At 38.5% G+C, this 26,513-nt stretch overlaps 1 protein-coding gene across 2 annotated transcripts in view; it reads left to right on the top strand.

Annotated features, from left to right (window-relative positions):
• Positions 1 to 26,513, top strand: part of CHST11 (carbohydrate sulfotransferase 11) — a 213,236-nt gene that overhangs the window by 161,379 nt on the left and 25,344 nt on the right. The gene's annotated exons all lie outside the window — the stretch shown is intronic.

The following is a 26,513-nucleotide window of genomic DNA, read 5'->3' as shown; positions in this document are numbered from 1 at the left end:
CACTGCCTTGAGTTATTTGTAAAAATTATAAATGAATAATTCAATGAATAAATAAATAAAATTATTATTATTGGTTGCACAGTCAACTCGATGTTTAGACTGGATTTGACACTATTATTATCTCTTTTAATCATTAAACATGAAACTCAGTCAACTGAACATTTAAAATGTGTCACAAATACCATTGACTGGTGCTAATGTTTGATACAGGTTGCTTCCAGAATCCTAGGTATCAACCAAGTATTCTCTTAAAATATATGATGTTCCGAGTAGCGCAGTTTTTGTAGTTCCGCTGGTGTTTTTGCAGGAAGCTGCAGTTTCTTGATGTGTTTTGTAAAATTCTTGGACATGGTACCAAGTGTCCCGATCACTGCTACATGTTTCATCCATAGCCGTGTAGTTTCTATGGCCAGATCGCGATATTTTATGATTTTTTTCCAGTTCTTTTTCTTTGACTGGCATCTCCTGGTACAGCAATATCAATAAACTGTACACTTCGGGCCTCAACAACTGTGATATCTGGCATGTTATGTTCCAAATGATGATCCACCTGTATTTGAAAGTCCCATAAGATTATTATTATTTTTAAATAATAATAATGATGATGATGCAATTCTTATATACATATCTATTTAGGAATAATAGTTTACCACAAAGAACAAGTTCCTGTTGAATCTTAGTTTCCAACTGAAGATATTCGGGGGGGAAGGACAACTTAAGAGGGAGAAATATAATTTTATGGAGGGCCTTTATAAGGGCTAAAGGTCCAGTAGTTTTAGAATAAGACTGGAACTTGACTGAGTGCATAGAACATAGAATAATAGAGTTGGAAAGGACCTTGGAGGTCTTCTAGTCCAACCTTGCTCGAACAGGAGATTCTATACCATTTCAGAGAAATGGTATAGGACTGATGATGTCACCTAATTTGGGTAATGAAACATCTGGAAGAAAACAAGCAATCTCAGAGAGCACCAAGAACCCCTCAGACAAATGGTTGTCCAGTCTCTTTTTGAAAGCCTCCCGTGAAGGAGCACCCACAATTTCTGAAGGCAAGCTGTTCCTTTGGTTGATTGCTGTCACCATTATGACAGTGTTTTAGGTTGCTTCTCTCCTTGGTTAGTTTCCATCTGTTGTTTCTTGTCTTGCCGTTTGTTAGTTTGACCCCCTCGTATTTGTGGGAGCCCCTCAAATATTGGAAGATTGCCATCACGTCTCCCCAGGTCCTTCTTTTCATTAGACCAGACATACCCAATTCCTGTAACTGTTCTTTGTATGTTTCAGCTTCCAGCACCCTGATCATTCTTGTTGCTTTTCTCTGCTCACTTTCCAGAGTCTCAACATCACTTTTTGCTTTTCTCTGCTCACTTTCCAGAGTCTTTTTAGATTGTGGTAACCAGACCTGGTTGCAGTATTCCAAATGTGGTCTTATTAAGGCTTTGTAAAGCGATACTAGAATTTCATGTGATTTTGATTCTATCCCTCTATTAATGTAGCCCAGGATTGCATTGGCTTTTTTGGCTGCCACCGCACACTGTTGGCTCATTAAGTGATTAAGTGACTAGGATTCCAAGATCCCTCTCAGAGTTACTGGCATACTTCGGTGGCCTGAAGTGAATCATAGTACTTTGGAAATAAGTAGAGGTTTTCTTTTTAAGGAACAAGGTCACCGTTTCATGAAGAAAGCAGTTTTTCAAATGCAAAGTTTTGGGATGGGATATCTTGGAAGAAAATAGCAGGTTGTATTCACAGTGACTTCTTTCAGTCCTCAAATTTTTCCATAATTGGCTACTGGTCAATTAGGTGGATTAGAAGACCTGGCAGTAATATTTGGGGATTTGTCTTTTGTTCCTCTGCCTTTCAGCAGTCAGCAACTTTTTCCTGAGAAATGCCTTTTTAATCACGTTTTGTTTAGTTTTGGATCCTTAACGATTATTTTTTTACTGCCCTTTAGACAGCAATGAAAGCCCATGGAAATGATACGCTTTCTATGATTTCATTCAGATGGACCTAAACCTTAAAATTCTGTAAAACCTGCTCTTATGAAAAAGCCTGATTTATCACCTTAGAATGCCTTTGCATGATGATACAAAATAAAATAGCTGAAGTTCAAGAACGTTGTTTAAAAGGAATGCTTTCAAAGTTTTTGTGAATTTATGAAAGTTCTTCATATCTTTTTTTTTTGTGACTAACTTAATCATGTTTAAATGTTCCCATTGCATAAATTTTCCTTGAAAAGACCATACTTGGAATATTGCATCCAGTTTTGGTCGCCACAATGGAAAAAAGATGTTGAGACTCTAGAACAATGGTTCTCAACCTTTATAGTGCTGCAACCCCTTTAATACAATTCCCCACGATGTGGCGACCCCTTTAATACAATTCCCCACGATGTGGTGACCCCCAACGGTAAAATTATTTTTGTTTTGAATTTATCACGCCTGAAGCCATATTGGCTAGCAATCTGAACTGCTTGCGATTACCTTGAGGACGGAGGCATTAAAGCGGAGACTCCTCTTCTATTATGTTTATTGCGCCTGAAGCCAGATTAGGCTAGCGATTGGGAGTGATTGCAGCTGGCTTGAGAGGGAGACATCAGAGCAAAGATTTCTCTCTTTTTTAATTCATCACACCTGAAGCCGAATTCGGCTAGTGATTTGAAGACCCTGCAGCTGGCTTGTGGAGTCAACCATTGGAGTGCGATTCTTCGACTCGCAAGTATACTTCCCATATTTCCGATGGTCTTAGGCGACCCCTGGCAAATCAACATTTGACCCCCAACGGGGTCCAGACCCACAGGTTGAGAATTGCTGCTCTAGAAAGAGTACAGAGAACCACAAAGATGATTAGAGGACTAAAGGCTAAAACACATGCAGAACAGTTGCAGGGATTGGGTATGTCTAGTCTATGAAAAGAAGGACTAGGGGTGACATGATAGCAGTGTTCCAATATCTAACAGGCTGTCACAAAAACATATTTTCCAAAGCACCTGAACGTAGGACAAGGAGAGAAGCAACCTAGAACTAAGGAGACATATTTCTTGACAATAGTATTTATAATTTATTGGAAACATTAATATCTTAGTGTGGAGCAAAGGGAGGGAAATTTCAACAAATTCACTATTTCTTAATCTTGCAGGACAAAAGTCATACACTAAATAGGTATCTTCTGGATAAAGATTAGTTGAAGATTTATGAATTCTGGTCTATTACACTTCTGTTGCTTACTTCTGGTATAAAATGTACTCTACAACTTCAAATTTGAAACACTTTGCTCCATTCCCATTAACTGGAAGAAAGAGCTAGTGGAAACTATTTTTCCCCATCAATTGTGGTAAAGTGTTCCATTACAGGAGAAATTTTACAGAACCTTACACATTTTCATTTAAGAAAAAAGTACATTTATCAACAGAATCAACTTCATGTATCTCAGAAAAGCAGCCACTTCTCTCGATATATTAGAAGGTAGAAGGTAGAAGGTAGAAGGTAGAAGGTAGAATTTTTTATTGGCCAAGTGTGATTGGACACACAAGGAATTTGTCTTGGTGCATATGCTCTCAGTGTACATAAAAGAAAAGATACCTTCATCAAGGTACAACATTTACAACACAATTGATGATCAATATAGCAATATAAATCATAAGGATTGCCAGCAACAAGTTATAGTCATACAGTCATAAGTGGAAAGAGATTGGTGATGGGAACTATGAAACGATTAATAGTAGTGCAGATTCAGTAAATAGTCTGACAGTGTTGAGGGAATTATTTGTTTAGCAGAGTGATGGCCTTCGGGAAAAAACTGTTCTTGTGTCTAGTTGTTCTGGTGTGCAGTGCTCTATAGCGTCGTTTTGAGGGTAGGAGTTGAAACAGTTTATGTCCAGGATGCGAGGGATCTGCAAATATTTTCACGGCCCTCTTCTTGATTCATGCAGTATACAGGTCCTCAATGGAAGGCAAGTTGGTAGCAATTATTTTTTCTGCAGTTCTAATCGCCAAAGACGGTCCAGAGTGCAGTTACAGGAGTTTTTTGTGTTTTTTTTTTTTAAAAATCCGAACGGCGAGACACACCATGGTTCCGAATTCAAAAGAGGGCAAGAGGACAGAGTGACTGCAAAACGGGTCTATAAATCCAGACAGACGGAGGGGGGGGGAGGGGGGAAAGAGATTCCTTCTTGCTATAAAACTGGTGCTAATTATCCTCTGAAGTCTGTGTTTTTCTTGTTGGGTTGCAGAACCGAACCAGACAGTTATAGAGGTGCAAATGACAGACTCAATAATTCCTCTGTAGAATTGGATCAGCAGCTCCTTGGGCAGTTTGAGCTTACTGAGTTGGCGCAGAAAGAACATTCTTTGTTGTCCTTTTTTAATGATGTTTTTGATGTTAGCTGTCCATTTGAGATCTTGCGATATGATAGAACCCAGAAATTTGAAGGTTTCTACTGTTGATACTGTGTTGTCAAGTATTGTGAGAGGTGGAAGTATGGAAGGGTTTTTCCTAAAGTCTACCACCATTTCTACGGTTTTGTGTGTTCAGTTCCAGATTGTTTTGGTTGCACCACAAGGCTAGTCGTTCGACCTCTCGTCTATATGCGGATTCGTCATTGTCTCGAATGAGACCAATCACTGTTGTGTCATCTGCGAACTTCAGTAGCTTAACAAATGGATCATTGGAGATGCAGTCATTGGTATACAGAGAGAAGAGAAGTGGAGAGAGCACACAGCCTTGGGGGGCCCCTGTGCTAATTGTACAGGTATTTGATGTGATCTTGCTTAGCTTCACCTGCTGCTTCCTGTTTGTTAGGAAGCTTGTGATCCACTTACAAGTCTGTTCCGGTACCTGTAGCTGGTTTAGCTTAGTTAGAAGAATGTCTGGAATGATGGTATTGAATGCTGAACTAAAGTCTACAAAAAGGACCCTTGCATAGGTCTTTGGAGACTCAAGATGTTGTAGGATGTAGTGCAGAGCCATATTAACAGCATCATCTGTTGATCTATTTGCTCGGTATGCAAATTGCAAGGGGTCTAACAGCGGATCCGTGATGGTTTTCAGGTAGGAAAGCACTAGCCTTTCAAAGGTTTTCATGACTACAGATGTTAGGGCAACTGGTCTGTAGTCATTCAGTTCCTTGATGGTGGGCTTCTTCGGCACTGGGATGATGGTAGAGCGTTTGAAGCAAGAAGGAACATAGCACATCTCTAATGATTTATTGAAAATATGGGTGAATATGGGGGCCAATTGGTCAGCACAGACTTTTAAGCAAGAAGGAGTTATCTTGTCTGGGCCTGGAGCTTTTCCTGGCTTTTGTCTGTGAAATAGGTCCTGCACTTCCTTTTCTGTGATCACTAGGGGTTGTGAACCCAATGGGATGGGGTCAGTTGTAGGAGGCATGGCTGTTGATGCTGTGTCTGAGATGGGAGTTGTGGAGATAGGTGGCTGTAGTTTCATTTCAAACCTGCAGTAAAACTCATTCAGGTCATCTGCCAGTTGTTGATTACCTTCAGCCTGGGAAGGAGGTTTGCCATAGCCGGTGATATTTTTAAGAGTTTTCCACATGTTTGCTGGTTCATTTGCTGAAAATTGATTCTTTAGCTTTTCAGAGTAGCTTCTTTTTGCTGCTCTTATCTCCCTTGTTAGTGCATTTCTGGCCTGATTGTACAGCATTTTATCACCTTTTCTGTAGGCTTCTTCTTTGGAATGTCGTAGCTGCTTAAGTTTAGGTGTAAACCAAGGTTTGTTATTACTGTGTATTCGCAAGTTCCTTGTAGGTACACATAGGTCTTCACAGAAGCTGACATATGATGTTACAGTATCTGTGAGTTCATCCAGGTCTGCAGAGGTATCTTTAAAAATATTCCAATCAGTGCAGATTGAAGATTAGAGAAATGGAGGCAATGGACCTGATAAATTTAAATTTCCCCCCAATTAATTCATTGCTGTATTCCTTCAGTAGAACTTTCATGCTATCAAAGTTGATCAGAGGAGGTTTGATGGCATCTCAACAGTGCAGCAGCACATTGAACATTGTTGAATGTCAATTTGTCTCTGAAAGGACAGCATCACAGCTTGTTTTGCTTCTAATTACTCAGGGATTGGAGGAGAGTCTTTTCTTCTTCCAGATTTAAAGAGGAAACCTGAAATCAACCCATTTGTCCTCCAGACTCTCCTTCAGGAGCAAGTTGTAGAAACACAGATTTCCCCAATTGGCTGGTGAATTGAGAGACAGAGAGGCAGAGTCTTCTGTCAACAGTTCACAGCTCCAGTGCGTCCTAAATTTATAGAAACCAGAATTGATTTTCCTCATTTCTAATGCACTTTTGAGATTATAATTTGTTCTTCAGTTTAAGAGAGATTTTCTTCACATAGTGATTTTCTTTGGTAATTTTCCTTATTTCTGGGGTTAAAATATTTAGAAACTGCAAGAGAAATTTACTGGCTTTCGCTTGCCTCACAAATAGATGACAACTAAAAAGATTAAAAAATTTAAACAGAAAGAAATAACTTATTTTTGAAAGACTGAAAAGGAAGAACCTCTTCTCTGGGAAAGCTGTGTTGTTTACATATCAATTATAAAACAAAACCTTGAAGGTCAATCACCAGAGCACAAGGTGGCTACTTTAAAGGAAACATTTGATTTATGGGCCTGTGAAGTGCTTGAACTTTTTAACCCTTTACTGGAACCAGAAAGACCAAAGTTGAACAAACCCCTCTGGGCACAACAAAGATGAATTTACTGGATTTCCAAAGCAATTGGAGATTATTTAAAAATTGGGAAAGACATTACCCTTTCAATGTGAAATATAAGAAATTTATTGAGTTATTTCATGGAAACTACAAGAGGACTTGAAAGATGATAAAAATTTTGTGAGGAGAGTAAAAGATACTAGAAGAAAACTAGTCAGAATTTTATTCATGGCACTTAAGGACAGTTTGGAGGAAGAAAGAAAAATATAAAATGGGTTTATTTCGTTATGAGTAAATAATGAGTTCTTATTTCTAGCAATGTTGAATGGTTATCTGGATTGGATAATGCTTCTTTTGGAAATGTCTAATGGGGTAAATAACAGGGACATTGTGACTCAGTGGCTAAGATGCTGAGCTTGTTGATCGAAAGGTCAGCAGTTCAGCGGTTTGAATCCCTAGTGCTGCGTAAGAGGAGGAGCTCCCATTACTTGTCCCAGCTTCTGTCAACCTAGCAGTTCGAAAGCAGGTAAAAAAATGCAAGTAGAAAAATAGGGACCACCTTTGGTGGGTAGGTAACAGCGTTTGGTGTGCCTTTGCCATTTAGTCATGCCGGCTACATGACCCCTGAGATGACTTCGGACAGTGCTGCCTCTTCGGCTTTGAAACAGAGATGAGCACCGCCCCCTAGAGTCTGGAATGACTAGCACATATGTGCGAGGGGAACCTTTACCTTTTTTTAATGGGGTAATTGATTAGTTTTTGATATCTAAAAAAGGGTGATTGTTTTTAGTAGTGTTTAATAGTTTTTAATTTCTTTTTCTTTTGTAATGTTTAATTGTTAAGGGATAAGGGGAATGTATGTAGACTAAATGGAAAAGGGGGCTATATATTTATGTTATTTATTTTATTTATTGAACTTGTATGACACCTATCTCTCTATCAAATCACTCTGGATGGCTTACAATACTGTAACAGAATTAAACATTAAGATATCAGATATTAATGCTAAAAGCTCATGGTACGAACTCCTCCCAACTTTAGGTGGAAAACTCAGTTCAATTGTTAGACAACACCAGGCCAGCATTTTTAAAAATGATGAAGGTGGGTGGGCAGTAATGGGACAGAATCAGAAGAACAGAGAAAACTCTAGGAACAAGAATAGAAACAATAAAAGTAATAACAGTAATAACAAACAAATTGGTATCATGAGAGAGAAAAATACCATGCAACGAACACCAGGAACAACATAAAAGAGAAAAGATGTTGCAACGTGACAGAAAACTTCTCAGAACAGCAAATACTGTTCTGTAAAACAGGGGTCTCCAACCTTGGTCACTTTAAGACTTATGGATTTCGACTCCCAGAGTTCCTCAGCCAGCAAAGCTGGCTGAGGAACTCTGGGAGTTGTAGTCCACAAGTCTTAAAGTGACCAAGGTTGGAGACCCCTGTTGTAAAGTAAATTAGGTCAAGCAGTCCAGACCATGTTAGATCTCAGAAAAACAGATCCAATGTGTGTTGGAGAATGGTAAGGTGTGGCTTCTGCTAACGGCCGAAGAAAGAGAGACCAGATTCACATGGCATGAGTTGTAGCAGAAATCCTCCTTTCCGGTGAATAGATGGTTCTTTTCTTGGAAGAGTTTTAGATGAGGAAGTATTTTCAGTTGGAGAACAGAAAGGCCAAAGCTACCAATGGAGGCCTTCATTTCAAATTCCCTAAGATTCAGGGTTTTGTTATTGTTTTTTTGCTAGAAATGTAAATTTAATGCATAGTTTTGAGACTCACAGGAGAATTAGGGAAGGCAGCTTAAATCAGGGGTCTCAAACCTTAGTAACTTTAAGGCTTGTGGACTTCAACTCCCAGTTCCTCATCCAGCTTTCCTGGCTGAGGAACTCTGGGAGTTGATGTCCACAAACCTTAAAGTTACTAAGGTTGGAGACCCCTGGCTTAAATGAAACAAGGGACATGACTGCAGTTTGAAAGTAAACGGTAGCTGTGGACAATCATGATTCAGTAGTAACTTGAGTGGGAGATTGTTCCTTCATACATATAAAGCAGTATCCCCAGCAAACCCTCCCTGGTAGACTGAATGCTCCTTGATCAGGTAGCAAGAGCTTAACCTTGTCACAGCACTGTTAAGTTTTCATAGCAAATCTCTCTGTTGCTGGAGGGACATGATCATTTGAAGGCTCAGGAATGCCAGAATATGTGTGGTCCTTTCAAGCAGTTGGCTTTATAGAACACAAAGTGAGAGTTTCCTCGGTTTGCAATTTTGCTCTCTCCAAAGAAAAATATGGCGCAAAAGTATAAGACAACGTGTGAAAAACAAATAAGTATTGGAGTAGTTCCTTTCTGCCCTGGATTTATTTCAGTACTCAGAATGCTTAATCTATTACTTTGATTTGTCTCCAAATATTCCTTTAGTCAGGACCTTTACATAAGTCATTGTAAGACACTGGCAGCAGAATGAGAGAGGAATAGTATATATTCCAGCTGTCTCTGATAAATCTCCTACTTTCATTTTTGCCTCTTTAAGAATTCCTGCTTAAAAGCCTTTTGAAATTATGACCTAGCATGGGGTAGATGCAAACATTTCTAGAAATTGTTTATAGTGATTGAATCAGACCTATAGCAAGGGTAGGGTCAAACATAGGAGTGTGAGATCTTCATCTGCCATGGAATGTTGTTCAACATCCAAGACAGCGCGCCATTCAAAGTGGCCACAATACCCTGTTTTGGAGTTGCCACACATAGGGGGAGGGGGCTGCATGGGGCAACAGATGGGTGTCAGGTGATGGGACTCATGCTGGGAGAGGAGCCAGGAAGGCAAGCCAGCTGCGGTCCATTCAGAAGCCATCCAGGCCTGAAGAGTACTTGCTGGAGCCAGCCAGGTACAACCAGGAACAGGAGGGTGGAACATGCTGAGTCCATATAGCCAGCTGACTAGCAGAAGCCAGTAATGTTGATTAAAAACCCTTTGACTCTATTGTTCATCACATGCCAAGCTGAGACTCCAGTAAAGAGACCCATTCTACTCACAGTGTAGCCTCTTCTTTTGCTGGCTTGGTTTGGAACCGTGATAAGTGTTGCATCAAGGTCATATTCAAAAACAGTGGGCTAGGTTGGGGCAAAATGAATAAAATAAAGGGGCAAAAAACCAAGAAAAGTATAGATAATAATATATTTTCAATTTTCAAATTTTACTTGCCAAAAAATATTCTCCCAGAAAAAAATTGTCTCAGAAAAGAAATGGTGCTTTTGAATGACATATGAGGAGTGATCCTTGGAAGTTACAAGTGGATCCTAGACTGCCTACTTCTAACTGACATCTTATCAACTGACTGAAAATAGCTGTCCAGGGTCAAACAGTCAGTAGGACTGTTTGACTGGCATCTTTGCTTGATTGAGGGTATTCTATTGCTGAGCTATGACTGTTCTCCGGAGGGCCTGCATGCCCCAGCTTACACGTAATTCTCCAATTCTCTGGAGTTTCTGGCAAGATCTTTGAGTAAGAGTGAGCTTGAATATCAATTTCTTTTATAAAACTGGGGATGGAAGTATTATTAATAATCCCTGTGTTCACCTACACGGGTTACAGGTTACAGGAATGTAATTATGGCACCAATGTTCCTGTGCCGGCTTCTGATATTCCAAATATTTTTTTAAAAATCAATTTTTAAAAAAGCATAGATCTTTGCATTGATATAATGTTCAGCAAAGGCTTTTGCTTTTGCTTGCTCTGCCAAGGAGAATCAAAGCAGTTCTCATCTTGACTTTAACAGAAGAGTTTCTGTGTAGTCACACCAGTTTACAAGCCAGGACAGTCCTAGAAGAGTTCAGGATTATAGTACGGTAGGCTCCTTTGTAATTTCTAAATTTTCTGAATGGTAAAATATTAGGTAAAGTCTAGATCAGTGTCGGCGAACCTATGGTACGTGTCAGAACTGGCATACGAAACCATCCTGTGAAGAATGTACGGTCTCACTGGCTCCTATTTTGCGTTCCTGTGATCACACACGCATTGGTCAGCTGGCCATCGCGCGTGCAAAGTGGCAGAACCCAGAAGAGCGGCATTCCAACACACATGTGCAGGCCAGCACCTGACCTTCTGGGTTGACATTGCGCGCATGCGCGATGGCCAGCTGTTCATCAGCTATGCTTCCATGCCGGTATCTGGGTGTTTGGGTGCCGGCTCGCGCATGCGCGATGGACCGCCACTCTTCCAGGTATTGGCACTCCCATGTGTGTAAAGGCCAGCGGGGCCGTGCATACCTCGCAGGATGATTTCATGTGCCACTTCCGACATGCAGGCCAGCACACAGGCATGTCAAAGGTTCACCAAAGGGTCTAAATGAATCTGGCAATCAAAAGATAAGGAAAATAAAAACTTTTGGCTAAAAAGCAAGATGCGTATATTTATTTGCATTAATGTTTTCTATGTTTTATCGTTTTAATGTCAGTGCATTTGTGTGCTGAAGTTAATCAAATTCACATGTTATAAGAGGAAAATTTTGTGGTGGGACATTTATCCCTTCAATTGAGTGTAGAAATCCATATAAAGTGCACCCCAGTCTCAAAACCTTCCAGATATTTTATCACATTATCCTCAATCAAACTGGTCTTCTTCAGCCTTGATGACTAATTTATAAAATAATTAACTTGTAGTAGAATGTAAAGGAGTGTAAAACAAAACCTTAAGGGGGAAAAGAAAGATCACCATAATAATCGTGGAAACCATTAAATCAGGGTGGTTTTAGTTGAAGACTACCAATCTTTGGACAGACACAGACAAATATAGGAGACCGCTTAAGACTATTATTGATACTTCCTTCAGATAAATTGCTTTCATGTAGAACATACTAGGCAAATGCAGTTTTCCCCAATTTGATATCTTCTAGCATAGGGGTATCAAATTCAAGGCCCACATTGCTTTGACCCGGTCTACCCAATGTGACTTTGGTCCACTCTATTCAATGTGAAGAGGAAACATTGGGCCAGCGTGGTTTTGGCCCAATCTACCTAGTGCAAAGAAGAAATATTGGGCCAGTGGGGCTTCGGCCCGGTCTATCCAGTGCAAAGAGGAAACATGCCAAGAGTTTGGAGAGTGGCGTCAAACTGGCCATGCCCACCCAATCAGCCATGCTCATGTAGTCAGCCATACCCAGGGAGTGGCATCAAACTGGCCATGCCCACCCAGTCAGCCACGCCCACCCTGCGCTCCAAGGTCAACCATATCCCTGATGCGGCCCTCAATGAAATTGAGTTTGACACCCCTGCTCTAGCATCTCAGAAATTCTGCATGATCTTTAATCTGCTTCCTGGAGAATTCTGGAATTTGGATTCACAGAAGATTTATATGGTACACATTTGACTGAATTCAATAGAATTGTTATTGCTTTAGGGGTTTTCAGTTTCAAAAATGTTGTTGCCTGCCTTTGTCTTATTATTTTTTTAAAAAGTGATAGAAATGAGTGGGACATTGGAATTAGGGGAAGGTTCTATTTCAGGTCAACCTATTTGCCCAGCTATAAAATATATTGTCAATATATTTTATAGATATCTGAAATGGTAGAATTACTATCTATCCTTCTCTCAGTCCTAACAGGACTGAGAGAAGGGGAGGGGGCAGCCATTCCAAGAAGAGTAATCTAAAGGAGAAATGATAGCTTTTAGCTATGCTATCAATGAAGACTGGAGGAAAGGATAGATGCTATTTATTCTATTTCATGAAACTTTGTCAGCCAAGATTCTGGGCAATGGAATGGTAATTATCTACATGTCTAATGGTAGTGAGCAGAATGTCAGTCTTGATGGTTCAGAGTAGGGCTGCTTTGTTTTAAGCTCAGAATAAAATGGTGGGAGACAGGTTAATTTTTATATAACTTTGGTATATAAATATGATTATTTTAAATGTTGGGTGAATAAATTGGATTAGCCTGATCATGAAGATCATCATGGAGAAAGGTGTGGCACTGATAAGCAATATAAGGGCTGCATGGAAGGAGGATATGACAAAAAAAATGTATTATGGGGAATTGTACAGGATCACATAGATAGAGGTTTGTGCATGTATGCATTTGTGTTTGACTTATTTTGCACTGGACTATTAGAATAGAATAGAATTTTTTATTGGCCAAGTGTTAGGTTTATTATATTCTACTGTAGAATAGTGGAATGTCAAGAAAAAAAAACCCTTGTGGAATCGGTCCACATATTGCTAAACCACAATTACCACTGTCTTTCAATAGCAACAATTGGAAGGTTGTTAAATTATTTTATTAAAAACAATCACATGGAGGCTAGGAGAACAAATGAATCTAATTAATTCATCTTAGCCTTTATTATTTTTGCCTTTAAGGCAGATGCCATCAACCTTGAACTTTAGACAAGACTGAAGGGGTTTTATCTCCTTTTTTATTTCATGAGATTATGTTGAAGCTCAGTTTTGACAGCTGTGGAACACTGTGTTATATCTCCAGTCGCTTGCGTTCCAAGGAATTGTGTTTGAAGGCCAAATATAACTTGCCCATCAATTCTCTTGCCACTTAAAGAAAATTCACACTATCTTCTTAGGCATACTGATCGCACAAAAGCAGCAGAATGGCCTTGTGAATTGGCCTTTAGTCATCTATCACAGATGCTATTAGACCATAGCTTAGTCTTTATATCAGCATCAAAATTTAGTGCCTTTGGCAACAGACCAGTCACTTGCTATTTAACTTGAGAGAAAGGAAGTTATACTATGATACAGTTCGTTCCTAAGTCTTCTGGCATCACTTCAGGTATAAATTCCCAGGACTTGTAGCAACAGCTTCCAGATGCCACTTAGTATAATCCAAGGTCATGTTATATCAGTACATCTGGGATATTTGAAAGGATAAAGAACATAGAACAAGATCTATTAGAGACACCATTAGTTCTTATTTGTCTTGAATCATAGCTATTATTGCCATCATCATAACATCGCCATCATTGTTGTCTTATATTTCTTTCAGGAATTCCCTGTCTATATATATATGGTTTCTATTTATTTACCTCGACAGATGTTATATATACATCTAGTCTCCAGATGTATCTTTTTATAAGCATTTCGTGAGGTAGTAGCAAATTTCATAGATAAATTAAATTTGATGCATTAGAATCTCTTGTGAGCCCAGAATCTAGGTTATTCCCAGCATTTAAGACCAGATTCCAGTCTCATCATATTCTCATAAAGGGATTCATTATGCATATTTCTACTTACTCTTTGTATGTTTTATATCTATCTTTTATATCTTTACTTTGGGAAGTCAAAAACCTTGATAGACACATACTTAGAATAACTTTATTGTCACATTAAATGTACCCTAATCAGCATACATTAAAATGAAATTTCATTGCATACAGCTCTCAAAGGGTCACCAGCTCCAATATATGCTACATAAACATGACAAGCAAATAAATATTATGCATATATCCACATACCCACATATATTATATGATAGAGAAACAATACAGTCTAGTTCAGATGTACACATGTACCTGGTAAGAAAAAGGAATCTTGCAAGTTTACATACATACATACATACCAGGGGTGAAATGCTCCCGGTTCTGACCAGATCTCGTGATCTGGTAGCGATCGCCGTGGTTCGGCGATCCGGTAGCAATCGCTGAACCACCGGTGACACCCGTCACCCGGGTGTCATTACTTCATGGTTTTAACCAGGAAGTAATGTGATTTTTACCTTCTGGCATGCGCAGAAGGTTTTGCGTATGCGCAGAAGGTCTGCGTGCGCATGTGATGCGCGTGTGGGGCATGTGGACTTTCGAGTCGGTAAGGAAGGTAAATAGATTTCACCCCTGTTACATACATACATACATACATGCATGCATACATATATACATACATAAAAGTTCTGTTTTCTTATTAGTTTGGAAATACTTTAATGCAGAAAGCATTTCTTCAATCCTCACAATCCTTCAGGAATACCTCTGTTATTTCTTTAGGTTTCTCAGATTACAGATTTAAAATTCTGCATGATGCCAATATGATTACTGCAGATTTCAGAAACCTCAATACACTCAGATGATTGAGAGAGTGGGTCTAATAAGTACATTCCATTCCCAAGACAGCAACAGGCATGCCTTTAAGTGAATCTAGATGTGTGTCTCACGTTGGAGGGATCAGTATACAACTATATCATTTCCACAATGTTTACCTATGGTGTCTTGGACTTCCTACAGAACAATTTGAGTCTTCTGAGGAATTTGCAATTCTAAATGTGAAAGAGGACCATGTCAATGGTAGCTTTGCTTACCTTTAATGACAATTGACCCAGGGTTTATTTTTATTTGATAAAAACCGGATTTTTTTTATTTATTACTTTCCTTTTTATAGGTGTAGAAAAGTGCTTTTGAATATTTGTTCATACAAATGAGCAAAATTAGTCAATCTGGGAAAAGTCTGTTCCAAAAAAAAAACACCTCTGAAATATTTCATTTCCCTTGTGGCTGGCTATTCTCAGGAAGGACAATCTGGGCATTTTTGGAAGTAAGTCCTCTAAACAAGAAGTATAATTGGGAACAGTAGGACAGGATGGTAGGCATGCTGGTGTGCTTATGCACGCCCCCTTAGGAACCTCTTAAGAAACATGAAAGGTCCACAGTAGACAGTTTAAGGTAAAATGTATGGGGATTAGCAAGACTAACAACAGGGTCAGGTAGAGTGTTCCAGATATTTTTTTTTTATTTGCATTTATATCCCGCCCTTCTCCGAAGACTCAGGGCGGCTTACACTATGTTAAGCAATAGTCTTCATCCATTTGTATATTATATACAAAGTCAACTTATTTACTACTCTATTGCAGAAGTCATATTTCCTACAATTAAGATTAGAGCGAATTACATTGAGTTTAAATCTGTTGATAGCCCTTGTGTTATTATGGTTGAAATTAAAGTACTCATTTACAGGTAGAATGTTTTGGTAAAGAATCTTATGAAAAGATTGGAACATAGACGATGTAGTTCGAGGCTATCTAGATTTAAAGTTTCAAGCCTGGTGGTATAGGGAATTCTATTTCGAGCAGAAGATTTAAGAACTCTTCTAGTAAAATAATAATAATATTAATTTGAGATGTCTCTGGGATGATCTTATCTTAAAACCATGTCTGTTTGGGAATGTTATGTTCCAAGCACCTTGAACCTCTTTTGGTTCAGAAGATATACTCCTGGAAACCTCTGAATATCAACCTCCATAATGGGTTCCAGAAGACGTTTGGAGTGGTCTGGAAGCACACAGAATATCCTGGAGTTTATTTTGCACATCCCCATTTGTTTATTAATTAAAGAGAGAATTCAATATTTTTATTAAGCATACAATATCTATTTATATTGGTGTTAGATTCCTATACTTATCTGCCTAAGTTCAGTGGATTCTATTGAACTCTTCAAATACATTGAACCCTTCTGAGCTTAAATCTAAAACATGGTTGACCTCTTAACTTGACAAAAAGGTTTCATGGAGGAGGCTGTGAGTTCAATCCTAGGTAGAGGCAGATATTTCTCTCTCTGGGCACAGTGAGAATATATCTGCTGAACAAAACTCCCCATTGGCGACAGGAAGGGCATCCAGCCATTAAATGGCTTTGCTAGCTCTATTCAGTTGCCCAGACTCCACCCCGTAAAGGATTATGGGGTTGTTAAATGATGATGATGAATCTCGTATTGAAGCACTATCATATACATATCTCTAAAACATGACAAGTTTCTGAGGTATCTTATATAAGACAGAAACGTTTGAGCGATTAAGGGCAGTGAGTTATACAATGCAATCTTGTTTCAAGGAGTCAAAGGCTGTCCTTTAGCTCTTGAGCAAACTGGTAAGAAGGCAAAGGGAGAGAAGCCCTATCCTTAAATTTAAGGTCAATTTATAGAATATATGGAGTGCTTGCATTTCACTCATTCCATATTGGCTTTGGCTGAAAGCCACTTTGAATGCAACAAGTCAACCTCTATACGTATTTACCCTTTCTAAGAACATTTTTTGTTTTCAGCATTTGGCTCTCATGCTTCAAGAGATGATGGACTCTGACATGTAGCCATCTCAAGACAGCAGTGGATTATAAGAGTCATTTAAGACAGTGATATATATAGGATTGTAAACTGAATTCTTACTGTATTCTCAATTGGTAGGATACAAACAGAAGATGGAAGTTAGAGGTCTATTGTGGATAGGTAAAATAACATCCAGAATTATCATTCTATTAATTGCAGTGTTGAAATTAAGTATATGCTTTGTCTCTGAGAGTTAGCTTGGTTATGACCTGGAAATTCATAACATTGGAATTCTCTTTTTCAGCTTAAAAGCAACCACTGGCATAAGTGACTTATGATCATTTTTCACACTTACAACTGTTGCAGCATCCTATAGTCCTATGTTCAGAATTCAAATGCTTGGCAACTGGCATGTATTTATGACAGTTGCAGTATCCTGTGGTCATGTGATCATCATTCCAGCTGGCTTCTGACAAGCAAAGTCAATTGGGAAAGCTGGATTCAGTTAATGACCATGTGATTCACTTAACAATTGCAGTGATTCTCTTAACAACTGTGACAAAAAAAGTTGTTTACCCTCATAAAATGGGGCAAAACTCACTTAACAACTGGCTTGCTTACCAATGGAAATATTGGGTTCAATTGTGGTTGTAAGTCGAGGACTACCTGCACTTTTGTCTTCATATACATGGTGCCTATTTTCCTAAATGTAACACTTGAGTTATTTAAGCAAAACTGTGTTTAAAGAGATACCACAAAACCCCCAAAGGCAGTAGACTAAACTGAGAAATAAAAGAGAAAACATCAAATATCTTCCGTATTACTGACATGAAAACAAAATGAACCTGAAATAGTCACTAGAAGCTAAGCCCAGCTTGAGGGAGATTTTACTTAGCAGTTCCATAAAGTGGCTATTGGTCCTGCTGCTTGTGAGGATAATGATTCTACATAATTACTTTTACATTTTGCCCATACCAAAATGAGATTTAGTAGTTACTGTGGATGGGGATTTAGATGGAGGGAAGTCCAGAAAAGCTTCTACCTTCATCTGTTGCATAAATTTTGTTTGTTGTTATTGTTTTTAAAAAAACCTGAGCATACAGATTTTACTAATATTAAATCCCCCTAAGGGATATAGCTTTTCCTGCAAAGGTCTCAGGTTCAGTCCCTAACATCTCTTATGAAAAGTGTCAGGTATCAGTTAATAAGAAAAACTAATGCCTGAAAGGGTCATCACCATAGAAATAAACAGTATTGTCCTCAATATGTAAATTATTTTATCTAACAGAGACAAATTCCTACCATTGCTCATCTGCCTGAAAACGTGAAACTCTATGACAGCTTTCCCCGATTTGGTGTTCCTCCAGTCTATTCAACTTTCAATATTTTCATTGTTACCTGAAGATGAATACTTCAAACCACAGACATACTTGTGGAGTAGGCAATAAGAAGAATGACAGGCAATACTCAGTAATGATGTATCATGGTCCTGTTCTGTCTTGATAATATGAAGGGGCAATATGAGATAAGACAGCCTAGCAGTTTCAGCACCATGGAAAGCTCCAAATAAGCAATGTCTTGCTGCAAAATTATGTGACGGGACTGTAATGTTTTATTCCTGCAAGAAGAGCTCACTTTTGCTGTGCTCTGTCATTCCGTGAGAGGTGGAAGGCTTTAAAAGGGCCAGGCCTTTGCCTTTTTTTTTCTTAGACAAGTAAATATTTCCAAACTCATTTGCCACCTCAAATGGGGATGCAGCTGCCTGGTGCAGAAAGGGACCAATTTCTTAGAGAGGTCACTAAAAAGACTGCACTCCAAAGAAAAACCTCTGAAATTCCTGTTTTACAGACTGGGTTCCGGAGACTTGGTTATGATACGGAGGCAAGATTTTAGCCTCTTTCATGCCAGTGTCACTGGTTACATTTCTCTATATCAAATACCTAGGGTGCTTCTTACTATGGGGATGGGAATAAAGACTCTCCATAATCTTGAAAATGCTCAGGCAAAGCTGAAATCACAGTAAACAGTTTGGTCCTAGAACAAGTGGTTGTATAATCATTGCACCCTGTTTTTAGGTATGCTTTCATCTCTCTTTCCACTAAAATCCACAAAAGCACATTCCTATATACAGGGAAGCAGAGTGGAAATATATCAGACATTATGTTCTCAAGATGGAAAGTTCTGGAAAACTCCAGAATGTTCCATTCCTCCTTTGCACCAGGAGATTTCTGACTCTACTTCTTCCTCAAATGAAAATTCTAATGAAGTGTACTGCATTGCAGAACTGGGGAGACTTTTTTTCCTTTTTGTCGAAGGGCTCAAGAATAATGATTTTGGGAATGCAAATCTTTGGCAAAAAAGAAGCCATCGGTGGGATCAAAACTGATGACTCACTCTTTCCCCCCTTGTTTCCCTCTTTTCCTTCTCTTCATGAAACATGCTATGGATAGAAGCAATGCAGTGTTCTTTTCAAACTGTCCATGTATAAAAGAGTTTTGAATTTAGACTTAGAGCGCTATGAAATTAAAATCAAAGGCCAGTTGTGTTCCTATGGACATGGGTTACTCATCCTGGTTGCATGGAATATGCTTGGCCAGGTCACTATGTGCTTATATTCTGTGGAATGTTAGATCTGGTTTCCTGAGAATCCCAATTTATATTTAGGAAAGCCATGATTCAAGCATTTTTTTTAAAAAAACAACAACTTTGATTTATGTGAGGTTTCCTTTTCTTTAAAATCAACAGAGTTTAAGTGTACTAATTTTTGGATGGGAGGAAGTTTCTTATCCTCACTATTGTAAAGGAAAAATGAAAATATATTAGAAATGTCTGCTGTAATTTGTTTTAGTTTTTCAAACAGATCTAAAAAGAAATGGAAGATTTCCACCTTTTTACTTTGTGGCCAAATGAGCCTGCCTAATAACACAGGCAGCTTCTTGGGATAATTGTAAAAATGTGCCCATATATCTGGAATGCTCATAAAGCGAGGCTATTGGAGATTAAAATATTTTACAAGAGGCCTTCGAGATAGTCTCAAATTTAATTTGGAGAACATCCTCTTCAGTGCCCTTGCATCCTACAGTTTCTCCCAATATTTCTAAATGATGCCCCTGTTTGCAGGCCCCTGTTAGCAGCTTCCTATTGCTTCAGTTGTGGAACACAATAACAATAACAAGATATTACTTAGAACAACTATAAAAGATCAGGCAAAACAGGGGAAACATTCGTCGGAATTTTTTATGGGGAGACAAAAATGCACCTCATCATATCACAAATCATCCTCTCTCAGGATAGAAAAGCTGTGATTGCAAAATATGCAAGTCCCAGTAAAAGGTCTGGGGAGATTATGCAAAAATTCAAAGGAACATCATCATAGATTTAAAATGTGCCCCGTGTGCACTATATTCCAATCACTGTAAAGAAGTGTGTGAGACCATATCTAGCAAATTTGTAGAGAGTACAGGAAGGTATGATTTGTAGAAGCATATTGTGCATTTAAAATTCTTTTTCAACATTTAATTTTAATATTGTTTTTCTGTTCCTAAGTATGTTTGTTGTTTATGTGTTTTACATACAGTAACTGTTTCTTTTAATAAGTCGTTAACTGTATTTTAAGAAAAAAACTAAACTGCTTTGCAGCTTTTCATGTTTGGAGCTGATAAAGAAATGCTGAAGGGAAAATCCAGGTGGAACCAGAAGATAATAAATAAATGATTTTAAGGAGAGGAAAAAAGTTAGCTCCTTGTTCATTGCTAATGGTTGGGTTACTTGAAGCAATATAATTAATTCGCTGTACCATATATTGGCCAACTAAGGTAGCAGACAACATGAATGCCCTAGAGCAGGGAATCTTGATCACTATTCAGTAGACAAGTGTTTTTCATTTATTTATTACTACATTCATATCCCCTTTCCTTTAAAAGCTTAAAGCAGCAAATGGGAGTGTTCCCCTTCGTCACATCTTCATAAGAAGCAAACATATGAGGTTACTGGAATATGAATTAATGATCACCTCAAAATTTCCAAGTGAGTTCCCTCTGAACCTAGGACTTTCTGTTCCCAGTATACCATTACACTCTACTTTTAATGGGTAAATGAATACAAAGGTCTGACAGAATATAAGATTGCTTTCTATTTATTATAAGTACAGCTTTAGATATTCGGCTGAGATTCGCTCTTAAAACTCAAGCCAAATTCTCAGTTCCTCTTAATGTTTCCTATTATGTCTATCTCAGTACTTCATTAAAGATCTTTTTCTGCAACCTAACTCTTCTGTTTGAAGTAACAGTTTGAAGTTACAGCCATGCAGTAGCTCAGCCAGCAGATTTTGGTTCAACTTGTGACCCATTTTACTTAGCTTGAGCTCTTGGATATGGAATACAAAAGAAGGCTTGTTGGACTGTTGACGTTTTAGTAAAATTTAGCAAAAACTCGAGGATAGCAACTTACAGAGAAGAGCATGCATTAAAAGTAGTCATAATGGTTAACACTTTTAAGATAATATTTCAGAGCCACCTTTGTTCATTCTAAAGTTCCTCTAAAAAGCATCTTTGTATGCTGGGAAAAGTTTGTGCCTATTTTTTTAAGTACTATTGTATAGTACTAAAAAGTAGTGGGAAAAGATTGTTTATGTTTGACAAAGTTGTTTCTAAGGTACATACCAAACCACAGGAAGTCTGCGTAGGATGCAAGTGCTTTCTAAAAAGCCTTCACTGTAATTTTATTTAAAAATGGTAACATCTCATTCAACTTCCTTGGTTATGCTGAAAAATCCCTATTGCTATTCTATTTGTCAAGCAAACACGTAGAGTTGATAATATTGCATTTTAAGGCAGTTGACTATATTTTAAAGCTGCAGCTATCCTGACAACTGGCAGTTATTCTTAAAATAAAACCATCCTTATCCTCACTGGCATAAAATAATAAAGTCAATAATGTATATTTCCCTCCCTCCTGTAAGCATATATAATTGTGTGTTTCTTTCAGAATAGTTTCTCAGCTATTCAGTTTCATATTGAATAAGTTCCATTTAGATATCATTGTGCTATATTTGCCTGATGACATAGTTATAACCTCGTGTTTTGTACACTTACAGCCTTCCCAGATATGTAATATTCCCTTGTAATATTCTGTGCAAAATACAGGTAGGCCTCAACTTACAATCATAATGGAGCCAAGAATTTTTGTCATAAGTCATGGCAACAATGTGACCAGGCTCAATTTATGACATTTTTGCAGTGATTGTTAAGCAGGTGCCACCGTTGTTAAGCAAATCCATGTATTCCTACAGATATTTTCTACTGGGAACTAGTCAAAAAGGCCGAAAACAACAACAAAAAGTCATAAATTGCAGTCATGTGATTGAGGAGCACTGCAACCGGCTACAAAGGTGAGCCAGTTGCTATACGCCTGAAATGCATTCACTTAACCCTAGGGGTTATGGCGCTATTAGACCTCTGGAAACATGTTATAAGCAGCTTTGGGTGGGAGGCGGAGGCTGTCATAACTTTAAATGATCACTAAACAATCACTCATAAGTCAAAAACTACCTGTCTTTAAAAAAAATTTTAATTTTTTTTTTTAAAACCTGTCTACAAAATCTCACTTGAAAGGGTTGTGCCAGAGTAGAACAGAATAAGTATGTGTTTTCAATATTAAATATGGAAAGAAAACTCCATCTTTATATAGCGTGAGAACAACATTCAAAGTACTTGAAACGTACATTTGCAATGGTTATGCATGCATGACCTTAGAGGGGTTTCTAACTTTTCCTCCTAAACTCTTGTCCAAAATCAGACATCCTGGAAGTCTATTTTTATCCCAAAAGATCCTCTCCATAGTGGATTCACTGAGGAGGAAGTAAAGTCCCTTCATTTGGGTGGTTTAATCAAGTGGAGACAAGCATGTGCTAGTAAATAGTTTTCTTTCTCTCGTTCACTGATTCTGTAAAAATTCAAGCTTTTTATTGTGTACAACTAAAGAACAAGGAGCAATTGAAGAAACAAAAGAAGAAAGATTTTATGGGGGTAGCGATGAAGGCAGTGGGTTAAAAACCAGGAGACCATGAGTTCTCATTTATGTTGTAAATGTTGTACCTTGATGAAGGTATCTTTTCTTTTATGTACACTGAGAGCATATGCACCAAGACAAATTCCTTGTGTGTCCAATCACACTTGGCCAATAAAAAATTCTATTCTATTCTATTCTATTCTATTCTATTCTATTCTATTCTATTCTATTCTATTCTAGTCCTGCCTTGAGCACAAAGCCAACTGGGTGATTTGAGCCAGTCACTCTGTCTCAGTCCTGGGAAGGATGCAAGGGCAAACTGCTTTCAACATCTTGCCAAGAAAACTTCAGAGACCTGTCCGGGCAGCTGCCAGGAGTCAACACTGACTTGAAGGCACATACACCATACACAAAAAGAACAAGGCCGGATGAAATTGTTGAAATTGAGGATCACAATCCTTAAAGTAAAGAATAAATCCTATTCCCCATCTAATTTTCACTCCTAAACTTTCAGGATTAATAACTTCTCCCCAATCCAATTTCTATACACTGGGAGCCGTCCCTTGCTCTTTTTAAATGCCCACCCAAAGGGAGACTATTCTTGTTCCTGATTGACGGCTTGCTGCTTGATTTTTCTGGACGCAGATTGCCCACTCCTGGACTGACTGGTTGAGGTTTGACTATTAGTCTTTCTAACATTTTAAAATGGGATTTTCCCTTTCACTACTTTTATCTAGAAATGCCTTTTTAAAAATCTTGCAAAGTAGGTTTGTATAAGTCTTACTTTTGGGGATCAGTTAGGAAGAAAAATGAAGATGGGCATCTGAGAGCTTGTTGATGTACAGAAATTAAGTGAAACATTTCAGAGCATAAAGATGATCACTTATGGAGAGTCACATGTCATGATGTGAATGATAAACTTAGCAAGCCCATTTGCCTGTATTGGAGGTATACAGACACATCTGAAGATTAGCTCACTATTAGTTATCCAGATGGTATGATGGTAACCAAGTTCCCCCCCCCTCCCGGAAATTGATAAAGCTGATGTTGTTTGTTTTGCTTGTTTAAAGTGAGAGCATCAAGCCAACTTACTGATCTTGAAAAGACAAGCATAGTTGGATCCGATTAGTATTTGGTTGCAAGTCCATCAGAAAATCTGAAGCCAAACTGGGAAGTTGAAAAAAGGTTCTCAAAATGAAACAAGTTTCCTTTTGCTACTATGAAAACTTGGGAGACATCTCTCTGTTATGAATCGTTGTAAGTCCAAACTCCAAAGAGACTTGTTATATTTTGTTAAACTTTTCTGGGCAAACTGGGATCCAGTTATCTATATCAGGGGTCTCCAACCTTGGCAACTTTAAGACTTGTGGACTTCAACTCCCAGAATCCCTCAGCCAGCAAAGGTTTATATTTATGCTTCTTCAATTTTTATAGTATCAAAACGCATCCTCCAAATGGGAGTTTCAGGCTAAAATAAATATAAAGAGTCATATTTTAGGATTAAATGTATGCCAAAGGGGTAGTTTGCAAAAAACTTGTACTCATTTTGAAATGTTTTATTAATGCTGTTTTCCAAAAAAATCAGCAATTTCATGCTGAAACAAAAATATCACCGGCTATGGCAAACCTCCTTCCCAGGCTGAAGGTAATCAACAACTGGCAGATGACCTGAATGAGTTTTACTGCAGGTTTGAAAGGAAACTACAGCCACCTATCTCCACAACCCCCATCTCAGACACAGCAACAACAGCCAAGCCTCCTACAACTGACCCCATTTCATTGGGTTCACAACCCCTAGTGATCACAGAAAAGGAAGTGCAGGACCTATTTCACAGACAAAAGCCAGGAAAAGCGCCAGGCCCAGACAAGATAACTCCTTCTTGCTTAAAAGTCTGTGCTGACCAATTGGCCCCCATCTTCACCCATATTTTCAATAAATCACTAGAGATGTGCTATGTTCCTTCTTGCTTCAAACGCTCTACCATCATCCCAGTGCCGAAGAAGCCCACCATCAAGGAACTGAATGACTACAGACCAGTTGCTCTAACATCTGTAGTCATGAAAACCTTTGAAAGGCTAGTGCTTTCCTACCTGAAAACCATCACGAATCCGCTTTTAGACCCCTTGCAATTTGCATACCGAGCAAATAGATCAACAGATGATGCTGTTAATATGGCTCTGCACTACATCCTACAACATCTTGAGTCTCCAAAGACCTATGCAAGGGTCCTTTTCGTAGACTTTAGTTCAGCATTCAATACCATCATTCCAGACATTCTTCTAACTAAGCTAAACCAGCTACAGGTACCGGAACAGACTTGTAAGTGGATCACAAGCTTCCTAACAAACAGGAAGCAGCAGGTGAAGCTAAGCAAGATCACATCAAATACCTGTACAATTAGCACAGGGGCCCCCAAGGCTGTGTGCTCTCCCACTTCTCTTCTCTCTGTATACCAATGACTGCATCTCCAATGATCCATTTGTTAAGCTACTGAAGTTCGCAGATGACACAACAGTGATTGGTCTCATTCGAGACAATGACGAATCCGATATAGACGAGAGGTCGAACGACTAGCCTTGTGGTGCAACCAAAACAATCTGGAACTGAACACACTCAAAACCGTAGAAATGGTGGTAGATTTTAGGAAAACCCTTCCATACTTCCACCTCTCACAATACTTGACAACACAGTATCAACAGTAGAAACCTTCAAATTTCTGGGTTCTATCATATCGCAAGATCTCAAATGGACAGCTAACATCAAAAACATCATTAAAAAAGGACAACAAAGAATGTTCTTTCTGCGCCAACTCAGTAAGCTCAAACTGCCCAAGGAGCTGCTGATCCAGTTCTACAGAGGAATTATTGAGTCTGTCATTTACACCTCTATAACTGTCTGGTTCGGTTCTGCAACCCAACAAGAAAAACACAGACTTCAGAGGATAATTAGAACTGCAGAAAAAATAATTGCTACCAACTTGCCTTCCATTGAGGACCTGTATACTGCACGAATCAAGAAGAGAGCCGTGAAAATATTTGCAGATCCCTCGCATCCTGGACATAAACTGTTTCAACTCCTACCCTCAAAACGACGTTATAGAGCACTGCACACCAGAACAACTAGACACAAGAACAGTTTTTCCCCGAAGGCCATCACTCTGCTAAACAAATAATTCCCTCAACACTGTCAGACTATTTACTGAATCTGCACTACTATTAATCGTTTCATAGTTCCCATCACCAATCTCTTTCCACTTATGACTGTATGACTATAACTTGTTGCTGGCAATCCTTATGATTTATATTGATATATTGATCATCAATTGTGTTGTAAATGTTGTACCTTGATGAACGTATCTTTTCTTTTATGTACACTGAGAGCATATGCACCAAGACAAATTCCTTGTGTGTCCAATCACACTTGGCCAATAAAATTCTATTCTATTCTATTCTATCTTATGAATTAATTTATGCAAAACTGATGGGACAAAAATTTTTGACTTGGCTGCTGATTTGTACATGTAAACCAGCAAATACTACCTCCGCTGAAAGAATAGTGTGGTATCAGACGTTGCCTCCTTCCGATGATAGGGGAATAAAACGAGGCATTGAGATTATGACAGAAATGAAGCTCAGGGGAATATTTTTAAAAAGAGAGCACTTTGTTACCAAGTATTATGTCACTGACACAGAATGACAAGAGTTCTTTGTGAAAAGTCTGTGACAGCTTTTTAAATGAGGACAAGAAGTAAGGGCACTGCACTAAGAAAAAGAGGTCTTTACATCATATAGAGCA

This window comes from Ahaetulla prasina, chromosome 7 (genome assembly GCF_028640845.1).
Source record: "Ahaetulla prasina isolate Xishuangbanna chromosome 7, ASM2864084v1, whole genome shotgun sequence".
Lineage (NCBI taxonomy): Eukaryota > Metazoa > Chordata > Lepidosauria > Squamata > Colubridae > Ahaetulla > Ahaetulla prasina.
This window is presented reverse-complemented; position numbering and strand designations above follow the sequence as displayed.